We start from the raw sequence: 12,789 nt of genomic DNA, 5'->3' as shown, positions 1-12,789 counted from the left end.
CACCCTGGACGGAGTGCCAACCCATCACAGGGCACACACACACTCTCATTCACTCAGCAATCACACACTACGGACAATTTTTCCAGAGATGCCAATCAACCTACCATGCATGTCTTTGGACCGGGAGAGGAAACCGGAGTACCCGGACGAAACCCCCGAGGCACGGGGAGAACATGCAAACTCCACACACACAAGGTGGAGGCGGGAATCAAACCCCCAACCCTGGAGGTGTGAGGTGAATGTGCTAACCACTAAGCCACCGAGCCCCCTGTATTTATTTAATTTCATTTAATTTTATTTTTATTGTATTTCGTGTTTGACTTTATTTTTATTTAGATTCAACTTTTATAACAAAGACAGTCATATAAAGAATTTCACTGCCATACTCTGTACGATTGTGTAGATAGATAGATAGATAGATAGATAGATAGATAGATAGATAGATAGATAGATAGATAGATAGATAGATAGATAGATATAGATACAGTAGATAGATAGATAGATATATAGATAGATAGATAGATAGATAGATAGATAGATAGATAGATAGATAGATAGACAGGACTACTGCTATAAACACTAGACAGAATTGTCAAAATGACAGACAAGCATTTAAAATTTATTTGTTTTTTTTATTTTTTTGCTTTAGGCTTAAACCATGATAAAAGTTCAAATCCCAATATCAGCTTTCATCTCCCTCTTTAAGGCCTCATTACAAAATGAAAGAAAAGAAATCATTACTACTCCACCGGATTGTACCACATGGATATTCAATGAATTCATTAATTCTGCACAGATTAAATTGATAATTAAGGACTTGCTCTCTCATATATGGTCAACATGTATGCTGGAGGGCTTGAAGCTGGAGAGCTGGAGGGACAAAACCCATGGGTATGATCACTGGAACGCAAAAGCTTTCATCTCTTAGTCACAAATAAGAGCCGTGTGCAGTTCTGTACTCTACACACTAATAAGATGACGGCCCTGAGGTGAGGAAGAACATAACAGAGATGAGCTCCAGCTCTTATACAGATAATATACAACAAATAAACCTTTCTATTTATCTCTCACTCACTCACTCATCTTCTACCGCTTATCCGAACTACCTCGGGTCACGGATAGCCTGTGCCTATCTCAGGCGTCATCGGGCATCAAGGCAGGATACACCCTGGACGGAGTGCCAACCCATCACAGGGCACACACACTCTCTCATTCACTCACGCAATCACACACTACGGACAATTTTCCAGAGATGCCACAACTGCTAAAACCTGAGATAGACACAGGCTCCCCGTGACCCGAGGTAGTTCGGATAAGCGGTAGAAAATGAATGAACGAATGAATGATGAATCAATACCTTCGGAACAGTCAGGAGTAAGAACATCACGTCTTGTAACAAACATGGCCACCAGCAATAAACTTCCAGCAATCACCTGCACTTAAAAGTTCTAAGTCCTGATACTTTTAACTTTAACTTTAACTTCCTGGTTGGAATGTGTACGTTCATGTGTTCCTGGTTTTGACTCAGCTTGTTATTCTGACTGTGATAATGCTAAGCTCTGATGTTCCTGATATCCACCGTGCCTCTGTTTCTTAGTTCCAATAATGCTGCATATTCCTATTTTTGTGATATATTTATACTTTATATTTTACTTAATACTTTTATAAGTATGTGTGCATGTATGTCATTTTTGTCCTTCTTTGTTAAACATATCCTCTGATAACTTCTACACCCATCCTTTAATTCTTAAACTTTATTATATCTAGCTTCTAGCTCTCTCTCTCTCTCTCTCTCTCTCTCTCTCTCTCTCTCTCTCTCTCTATATATATATATATATATATATATATATATATATATATATATATATATATATATATATATATATATATATATACAGTATATATATATCGTCACTTATAAAGCCTGAACACCTGAAGTCTGGAGATTTATTATCCAGGCAGGATCAGGTTCAAGCATCAAAGTCCAAGAGTGTGCACTTTCCTGGAGGAAACAATGCTCATAAAGCAACAGCTGCCATGTATGTTCTCACATTTCCTTATTTCCTGTATTAACAGAAAAAGTCACTGTAGTGAGCATGTGTCTGAAACATGGCTAAAAGTGTTGATTTTTTTTTTTTTGTTGAACAGGTGTCTAAATCTCTAACATAAAGTCCAACATGTCTGTAAAACCTGGCTTCTTTTACACACATCCCAAATATTGTTCTATTTTACAAACCACTCCTCTGTATCAAGCACCATGTAACTCTCAATTATATGCTGTAATCTTCTATAGAAACACACACTCACACACACACACACACGATAAAAACCAAGCAACAGCCGCTTCTAACTCCGTTCTTCAAAAGCCTCTCTGTTACCCAAGTCCCCTTGAAGGAAATGGGGCTGTTGAATGCTGATCTCCAGCTCTGATAGGGTTTTATCGTTTAGAACGACTTCCTCCTTCAGGATAAAACCACAGCGTGAAATAAACACTGATAAACCAAGGCCAGAATCATGCACACATTCAAAGGAGACAACGGCTAATCAAAAGCTGCCTGTGGTGTGGCTTTAATAGAATTCATTTCCAGGATAATTTCACAGTCGCTCTGCCAAAGCGGACAGATAGCACCACGGGTAATGAGTCTACCCTGGATTTTGTGGTGGACAACTTGAAAATAGAGGATTTGTGCAAACAAGCACTTGTATACACTCGTATTAGAGACAGATCCAGTCAATAAGATGGTGATGTCTTTATTAATTGCTTTCTATATCTGTCAGTGTTCTTAGGGCACGAAAAGTAAATAAAGAAATTAATAATAATAGTCATTATTTTTTTACATCTTTGCAATTGCAGGAAGTAATTAAATCCCGGCTGAAATCGTTACCTCAAGACACTGAGTATCTTCCATGGAGAATCCCCGCCAGGCTTGTATCCTGTCTGGTTTCACTCCCTGTTTGTTTTTTTTCTTTCTTTCATTTTATTAAGTCTTATCTTAAGTGAAATGCAGCTCAGTTTGCTTTCAGGTCAGAAGAATCACCTGGTCAGATCTTTTCCAGACTAGCGTTGTGTTACTGCTATATTAAATCCTGCTTATAAAAACCTAATTTTCTAATTTCTCCTCAATATACTGTACAGAACACGCAAATCCTGCTGAAATCATCACCTGTAATCACATATAGTCATAATATCCTTTGAAACAAGCGACAAGCAGGAAATAAAAACGATGTCACTGTTTGCTTTCTTGAAGAATTCACTTCTGTCTCTTTGTCTGTCTCTTTCTGAATGTCATGCAGTCTTTCTGTCTGCCTCTTCCACCCCCTTCCATTCCCTCCAGGCAACCAGGATACTCAGGCTGCTTAGGTAATACATCATCTCAGCTTGAAAGCCCCCTGTGTGGGCAGCTAATGAGCCCAAATGAGGCTGATTAGCCACCAAGCCTCAAACGGCCCTGACAGGTCATCCAGGAGCTCCCACTGAGACACACAGATTCAAAACATCACTGACTGACTGACTGACTCACTGACTCCTCTCTCTGCTCACTCGGCTCCTCTTTCTCAAAGATTTACCTCACCTCTGATGTCCTAGGGTTTCTCATTAAAAACCTAAACCCAGATTTCTCTAAAGTCTATTTGGACTTCTGAGTAAAATGTAAGTATAACCTTCACAGCTTTGTCTTCAATATAGTCATGAATAATTGTAGTAAATAATAGAAAATTCAAAATGAAAAAAAAAAAGTTCAATTCTGAAATAATTCCATCCATTGCTAACATCTGTATAGCTAAGTTTGCAAATAGAGTTCATGTGGGTTAGCATTTAAATGGAAATAACCTCGTAACGAAATAATGATTGTCAAATTGTTAAATGAAGCACATAAATGAGTGAACAAATAAACAGATAAGAAGGTGATGAAGGAAATTGCACAATATTATCTACATCTCAGCAAGTCAATATAAAATACTAACTAACTAACCAAATATAACAGGGAGTTTGTAATTGTTTAAATTAGCAAATAACTAAATCTAAAAATAAATAAATAAATAAATTATAGTATAGATTTTCTTTTTTCTTGTTCTTTTTTCTTTTTTTTTAAACATATTGTAAGATCATTGAATGATTATTTAATTAAAGTAAATAATAATTTTGTTGAAATAAAATGTAAATAAATGTTAAAATAATGTAAGTAATTTTATTTGTTTTTCATTATAAATTTGCATTTATAAAAAAAAAAAAAAAAAAAAAAATATGTGGCTGATTAAAAATCTGGAAAAATTGTCCCTTCATGAACTGGACAGGAAAGTTGATGCTGATTACTGCTGACCCTCTGTAACTTCGACTTTAACGTGTAACACACACATACACACACACACACACACACACACACACACACACACACACACACACACACACTGACACCTGGGGTCACCAGACGGACAGGGAGACATCTTACAGGTCATGATCAGTTCAGATCTTTAACCCAGAGACAGACCTGTCACCAAAGGGCATTAGGGCATTTGGAACTGTGTGTGTGTGTGTGTGTGTGTGTGTGTGTGTGTGTGTGTGTGTGTGTGTGTGTGTGTGCACGCGCGCATTACTATGTTAGCCTAATCCTTATTTATAACTAACAGTAGTCTATGCTAGTTCAAGTTTTTAGAAGAAATGAATTCATACACAGATTTAGAAGGTTTGTAAAATAGAAGTATTTTAATTCTAGAGCAGACAGCAGAGAGAAACATAAAACTGAAATAGATTTAATGGAAATTAAAGGTGCGATCACTAAGAGATAACATCCCACAAAATGTCCTGATATCAGGAAGCAACAGACAAGACAGAGGTGATGCCTGGTGCAACGTTATCTCCCTGTGTTATGTAGCTGTATTGTGGGGGACTCGTATATTATAATTACTGGAGCTTCTTAGAAAGAGTTGCTGATGTGTTGTGCTCAACATTTTAGACATTTAAATCATAAATATATAAGAATAAAATTTAAAAAAATGCATTTTGCTTTAATATGATAATTGTTGAATTCAGAAACAGAGAAATTTTACTGACTCTGGTTTTCTTGCTTTCAAACATGTTTAATACACTACATTTACATTCCCAATGTTTACATGAAATTTCCACTAAAAATAATGTTCTCAACAAAAGAATCTCAAAGGAGTTAAAATATAAACAGTGGATATTAAGTGTTTTAATTCAATTCACTTTTCAATTCAATTTATTTATATAGCACAATTCAGAGGGGGGCACGGTGGCTTAGTGGTTAGCACGTTCGCCTCACACCTCCAGGGTTGGGGGTTCGATTCCCGCCTCCACCTTGTGTGTGTGGAGTTTGTATGTTCTCCCCCTGCCTCGGGGGTTTCCTCCGGGTACTCCGGTTTCCTCCCCCGGTCCAAAGACATGCATGGTAGGTTGATTGGCATCTCTGGAAAATTGTCCGTAGTGTGTGATTGCGTGAGTGAATGAGAGTGTGTGTGTGTGCCCTGCGATGGGTTGGCACTCCGTCCAGGGTGTATCCTGCCTTGATGCCCGATGACGCCTGAGATAGGCACAGGCTCCCCGTGACCCGAGGTAGTTCGGATAAGCGGTAGAAGATGAGTGAGTGAGTGAGTGAGCACAATTCAGATTGACTCAAAGCAGCTTTACAGAAGTATACAAACATAATAAAAAATTTAAAGTATAAAATTAAGCTACTATTTAACTCTAAAATCTATCTCTAATGATTAAGCCTGAGGTGACGATGGTGAGGAAAATGTCCCTGAGAAGATATGAGGAAGAAACCTTGAGAGAAACCAGACTCAGAAGTGAACCTCATCCTCATTTAGGTGACACTGGACAAGAAATAATGTAAATATAAATAATGTCTTTTTTACAAACGTTTATAGTCGAGTGGAATTAAGCAACCAGGAGCTCCTTACAGTTTTAGTCATACCAAATATTTTCTAAGTAATTTATCTGAGGAAAATGTTGACATTCCATACAGTGTTGACTTGTTTCTTTATATTGTTTATCTACAAGACTCTATCGCTTTGTGATATTAGTGCATAGTTGACCGTGTTTAGCACATGCTAAGAGTATTAAACGAAATTCTACACAAACACTTTAGCTTCTACTTTTGTCCTATTGAGTTGTAGTTGTGAGAATTTTTGTTTATGTGTCTCTTTTAGTCACAAAGGATATTTTCATTTTCTCTGTTACTATGCCTTTATCTTGACTAGCTAGATAAATTGGTAGCAAATTTTAGTTGTTAGCTAGCTTCTGGTCACTGTATATATTTTCCAGTAGCTAGCAAGTAGAAGCTGTGGTAGATCAAGTGGCAAAGGCTCCGGGTTGTTGATCAGAAGGTTGGGGTTTAAGCTCCAGCACTGCCAAGCTAACACTGTTGAACAATTAAGAGCAAGGCCTTTAACCCTTCCTGCTCCAGGGGCCTTGCATCATTGACGCCGCTGTGCTCCGACCCCAACCAAGTAAAGAATCCCACTGTGTGGTAACGTATATATGGTGATAATAATGGCTTCTATGCCCCAAATTCATTAAGAGCATTTTCACAACTTTACCCATTAGAATAGTGAGTGTTTCTTGCTCATGTGTTAAAGTTAATTAATGTGAATATTAATAGATATTATCAATAGATATTAAAATAATAATATATGATAATATCGGTAGATATTAAAACACAAACACACACACACACATATTATATATATTTATATATATATATATATATATATATATATATATATATATATATATATATATATATATATATATATATCTTGAATCTTTGTATCTTTAAATCTTTGTATAATGTTAACCTTTTTGTACATTTTGCAATATTTCTTATTACATTAGTACAAAAATCAGATACTTTGGTATGAATAACAAATTTATATGTATATATATATATTATTATATTTCTAGTTCTTTAAAGCTGCTTTGAATAAATACAACTGTTATACAAATAATAATTGAATAGATTGATTTAGAAATGCAAATACGTGAATGACAATATCACACATTTTAGATTTATGGTAGTAGCAGTATCAGGAGTATCAGTAGTACTAGCATTATATATTAAAGCTAATCCTGGCTCATCCCTTGTAGTGTAACGGAGTTTGGAATCACAGCCACAGGTCAGATGGACATCTCAGGGTCACTCAGGAGCCGGATAGATTGCAGGACAGGAAATTGGAGTTGACATGAGAGAGCAGAGTTCACAGCCCAGGTGGGATGCTGGGATTGAACCTCTGAGTCTGTGAGTTTAACCCAGAGCAGCAGCGGCTGCTAAACACCCTACTGCTCAAACAGATGTTTTACAAATACAGCCAGTACAGTGTGGAGTGTGCTGAGCAGTGCTATAGCTCTGCGCTATCAAATAAAAAGGATCGGGATGTGTGTAGCGACACATGATGCTAAGTAGTGGAAATCAATATTATTAATTAACATTATTAATTAACATTAAGAAGAGCTAACAGGTGAACTTAAAGTAATGAATAAACCAGAACCGTATTTCTTTTCTACAACAGAAATTTTGCCTACAAATGTTTGGTTTATTTATATTTATTAATTAAAGAATAACAGCATGCTAATAGAGAATAACAGATTTGTTTTTATCCTTTTATAGGTACATTTAATGTCATGCTTGTGAAACAAGTTAGTTCTTGTTACGACTTACATTACAGCAGTTCTCTATTTAACTCACTTTGCTGGTCAATAAGTAAAAAATTGAAGCGAAAAAAAAAAAACACAGTCATGATACAGAGCATAAATGTTAAATATGTAAATTATGCATATAAAAAAAAAAAGAAAAGCATACATACAAACTAAGACTGATAAGTGGGAATCAACATTATTAAAAACAGTTAATGGGTGAATTTTATATAATTAATAAACTGTAATAATTATCGATTATTTATTTATTTAGAAGAGAAAAAGTAAATACACTTTAGGTAAATGTGTTTTGCATGTTTTGTCCGTCACACCTTCTGACCAATCACTCACTCTCACTCACTCATTTTCTACCGCTTATCCGAACTACCTCGGGTCACGGGGAGCCTGTGCCTATCTCAGGCGTCATCGGACATCGAGGCAGGATACACCCTGGACGGAGTGCCAACCCATCGCAGGGCACACACACACTCTCATTCACTCACACAATCACACACTACGGACAATTTTTCCAGAGATGTCAATCAACCTACCATGCATGTCTTTGGACCGGGGGAGGAAACCGGAGTACCCGGAGGAAACCCCCGAGGCACGGGGAGAACATGCAAACTCCACACACACAAGGTGGAGGCGGGAATCGAACCCCAACCCTGGAGGTGTGAGGCAAACGTGCTAACCACTAAGCCACCGTGCACCCCCCTGACCAATCAGACTTAAGAATTCAAAAATAATGTGATACGAGCAATTCTTCACACAACGTACTGTGTACTTTACAATCCATGAGAGTCCTAGAGAGTAGAAATGTGTTGTAATTACATCATTGTTCCTAATTAAGCAGTAGGTAGTTACTGTACAGTCTCCATAAGACTACGCTGCGATCACTGAATCCATTTAAAACTCATCCTTAACCGTCTGCTTCGTCTCCTCCATCTCAAAGGAATCAGCCGAACTTCTATGCATAATAAAGGCAGCAGAGAAGAAGATTCCGGGATGAAGTCTACCATCGCTTCAGGACATTTAGATTAACAGGGCCATGAAGCATGCTCGCAATACAGGAACATCTGTATCTTCACAATGTGCATAGTTTTTACCTTATAAATTCTTCTAGCTTAGAAAATGTCTGTGTTACTGTACTGCTTTACCACGTGACCGGTAAAACTAGAGCAGAGACGACGTTTCAAGTCTAATCATGTCATGAAACGCACAAACTTTAGAAAAGTCATGGAATAATTCATTACAGATTGATCTAGTTGTAGATGTTCACTTGATTACAATATGTGGATTATACCTGATGTAACTGCTGCTATTATGTCAAGTGTTCATTCTAATACTTTTGCACATGTGCTATAAAATATACAGTATGTACACTCATCGACGCTGCTTTTGTATATTGTCTTTTAGTGTTTTAAATCCTTTTTTTTTTTGCACTGACTTTTGTCCTGCACTGTTTGCACATGTGGCTAGGACTAAATTACTTTAAGCTGTGACTGTTCTATGTACATCTATGTACTATGTTCTATGTACGATCTGATCTGAATAATCTACAAGGTCAATTTGCATACTAAGGAGTTTCAAGGTGATTAAAGTTGTATGAATATATGAATGACAGAGGAAGGTTTTTTCTCATAAAAGCATTAATCAGACCTGTAACTTAATGTGGAAAAGAGGTGAAGGGGCGAGTAGAGGTGGGTTGGAGTGGTTGGACAAAGGTGTCAGGAGTGCTGTGTGGCAGAAGAGTGTCAGCAAGAATCAAAGGAAAGGTGTAAAAGACAGAAGTAAGTCCAGCTCTGCTGTTTGGGTTAAAGACTGTAGCAGAGCAGAGATGAGGATGTTGGGGTTCTCTTTAGGAGTGACGAGGATGGACAGGATTAGGAACGAGCGCATCAGAGGGACAGCTCAGGTTGGCGGTTTTTGGGGACAAGGTCAGAGAAGATAGATTGAGACAGTTTGGACATGTACAGAGGAGGGAGATGGTTATAATGGTAGAAGGATCTTGAAGAGATCTTGAAGCTGCCAGGTAAGAGGTCAAGAAGAAGGCCAAAGAGGAGATATATGGATGTGGACATAAAGGTAATTGGTGCAAGAGTAGAGGATGTTAAGGAAAGAGTTATCTATCTATCTATCTATCTATCTATCTATCTATCTATCTATCTATCTATCTATCTATCTATCTATCTTTTTTGTAAATATTTTATTTTTGTAAATATTTTATTATATCTTTTTATGTGACAATATTGAAGAAATGTAAACAGTGTAAATTTGCTGTCCAAAATAATTCAACACACAGCCATTAATGTCTAAACCGGTGGCTACAAAATTAAGTACACCCCTAAGTGAAAATGTCCAAATTGGGCGCAAAGTGTCAATATTTTGTGTGGCCACTATTATTTTCCAGCACTGTCTTAACCCTCTTGGGCATGGAGTTCACCAGGTTGCCACTGGAGACCTCTTCTACCCCTCCATGATGACATCACAGAGCTGGAGGATGTTAGAGACCCTGCTCTTCTCCACTTTTTGTTTGAGGATGCCCCACAGATGTTCAATAGGGTTTAGGTCTGGAGACATGCTTGGCCAGTCCATCACCTTTACCCTCAGCTTCTTTAGCAAGGCAGTGGTCATCTTGGAGGTGTGTTTGGGGTCGTTATCATGTTTGAATTCTGCCCTGCAGTTCAGTCACCAAAGGGAGCGGATCAGGCTCTGCTTCAGTATGTCACAGCATTCATGGTTCCCTCAATGAACTGTAGCTCCCCAGTACCGGCAGCACTCATGCAGCCCCAGACCATGACACTCCCACCACTATGCTTGACTGTTGGCAAGACACACTTGTTTTGCTTGACACCATCTGAACAAAATAAGTTTATCTTGGACTCAACAGACTTCAGGACATGGATACAGTAATCCATGTCCTTAGTCTGCTTGTCTTCAGCAAACTGTTTGCAAGCTTTCTTGCGCATTATCTTTAGAACAAGCTTCCTTCTGGCACGACAGCCATGCAGACCAATTTGATGCAGTGAGCGGCATATGGTCTGAGCACTGACAAGCTAACCACCCACCCCTTCAACCTCTGCAGCAATGCTGGCATCATTCATACGTCTATTTTCCAAACAAAACCTCCGGCTATGACGCTGATCATGTGCACTCAGCTTCTTTGGTCGACCATGGCGAGGCCTGTTCTTAGAAGCTTACAAGCTCTAGACTTACTACTTTATATTGTAGCAAAGTGTCATTTCTTCAGTGTTGTCACATGAAAAGCTATAATAAAATATTTACAGAAATGTGAGGGGTGTACTCACTTCTGTGATATACTGTAAGTGGTTTCTTGCAGTACAATGATGGGCAAGACTATCAAGATGCTGAACAGAAGGCAAGGACATAACAAAGAGGTGGTGTTGGTGTTAGTGTTAGTGGTGTGTACGTGTGTAAATGATATTCATAAAAGTGATGTCATTTTGTGTTTCAATGCAGTTTGCAAGTCCTCAGATTTTGTATTTTGTATTGTGCACGTGTGTGTGTGGGTGTGTGTGTGTGGGTGTGTATTTTTTAATAAACTGACAGGAAAGGAGGTTTGATCTGTTCCTGTTGAGTCTTGATGTTTTAACTGAAAAGACAGTAATAACCCAAAGCTCATAAGAAGAATTCCCTGAGGTCAGGTGAACTTTCTCACCTCATCACGTCGAACCAATCCTGCAAATTATTAATCGTTTGATATACTTGTCTCATATCACCTGCTTTGGGGATGTCAATCAATATGTTATTCTTAAGGAAAAAAGGAAATAAATAAAATGTAAAAAAAAAATTAAAAAATATAAAAATATATAAATAAATAAAAATCCGTTATCCTTTAACGTGAATTTCTCAGCCATATATATATATATATATATATATATATATATATATATATATATATATATATATATATATCTATATATATATATATATATATATATATAAATTGTTGGTACCCTTCGGTCAATGAAAGAAAAACTCACAATGGTCACAGAAAAAACTTAAATCTGACAAAAGTAATAATAAATAAAAATTCTATGAATGTTAACCAATGAAAGTCAGACATTTCTTTTCAACCATGCTTCAACGGAATTATTTAAAAAAATAAACTCATGGAACAGGCCTGGACAAAAATGATGGTACCCCTAACTTAAAATTTTGTTGCACAACCTTTTGAGGCGATCACTGCAATCAGACGATTCCTGTAACTGTCACTGAGACTTCTGCACCTCTCATGAGCAAACTGCTCCTGTTGTTTCCGGTTTGAAGGGTGTCTTTTCCAGACGGCATGTTTCAGCTCCTTCCAAAGATGCTCAATAGGATTGAGGTCAGGGCTCATAGAAGGCCACTTTAGAATAGTCCAATGTTCCAATAGTCCTATCTTTCATTGACCGAAGGGTACCAACAATTTTGTCCACGTGTATATATATATATTTATATATTTTTTTTAGTTATGTATAGAACGAACACACTGCTGCTTTCACTTAGTGATGCTAATTCACCTTTGGAAAGTCAGAGGGAATAAAATGCGCAGAAGTTATGAAAATGGACTGGGAACGAGAGCAGATTTTTACAAGTCGCCTATGCTATGAAAGTGCACTTTTTACCAAGAGCCACTTCAGCTAAATGATTCAGCTGAACACAAAAATACCCCCGACTCTACAATAGAGCTGACCTACATTTGGGATTTCTTTTACACTTAAGCACAAAAATCTGAGTGTGAGGAGAGCTGGAGAACGGCACAACGGTGAATGCAGGCATACTGTACGATCGAGAGTGTTTTACAGCAGCATGACTCAATGCACTCAAATGTAGAGGTCAGAATTTAATGAGTCATTAATAGCCTGATAGATTCCCACATTGTTTACACATATGTTGATTTATTTTTATGAACAATATATGGTGTAGATTAATATAATCTGAATATTGTCGAGTTGCACGACACACTGATGGAAATAAACAGAGAGAAGGAGCAATATAGAAGGATGTTGGATGGAGGAGGGTGAAGGAGGTTTAAACAGACTCTAGAGACCAGGCAAGCAGTTGATAAGCTTAGACTAAGCCCTGTGAGTGTGTGGAGGAGATGGAGTTGGGCTGGCCGTGGTATCTCCTTGTGC

The sequence above is a fragment of the Tachysurus vachellii genome, chromosome 2 (assembly GCF_030014155.1).
Source record: "Tachysurus vachellii isolate PV-2020 chromosome 2, HZAU_Pvac_v1, whole genome shotgun sequence".
NCBI classification, from domain to species: Eukaryota; Metazoa; Chordata; class Actinopteri; order Siluriformes; family Bagridae; genus Tachysurus; species Tachysurus vachellii.
Note: the sequence above shows the minus strand (reverse complement) of the source record.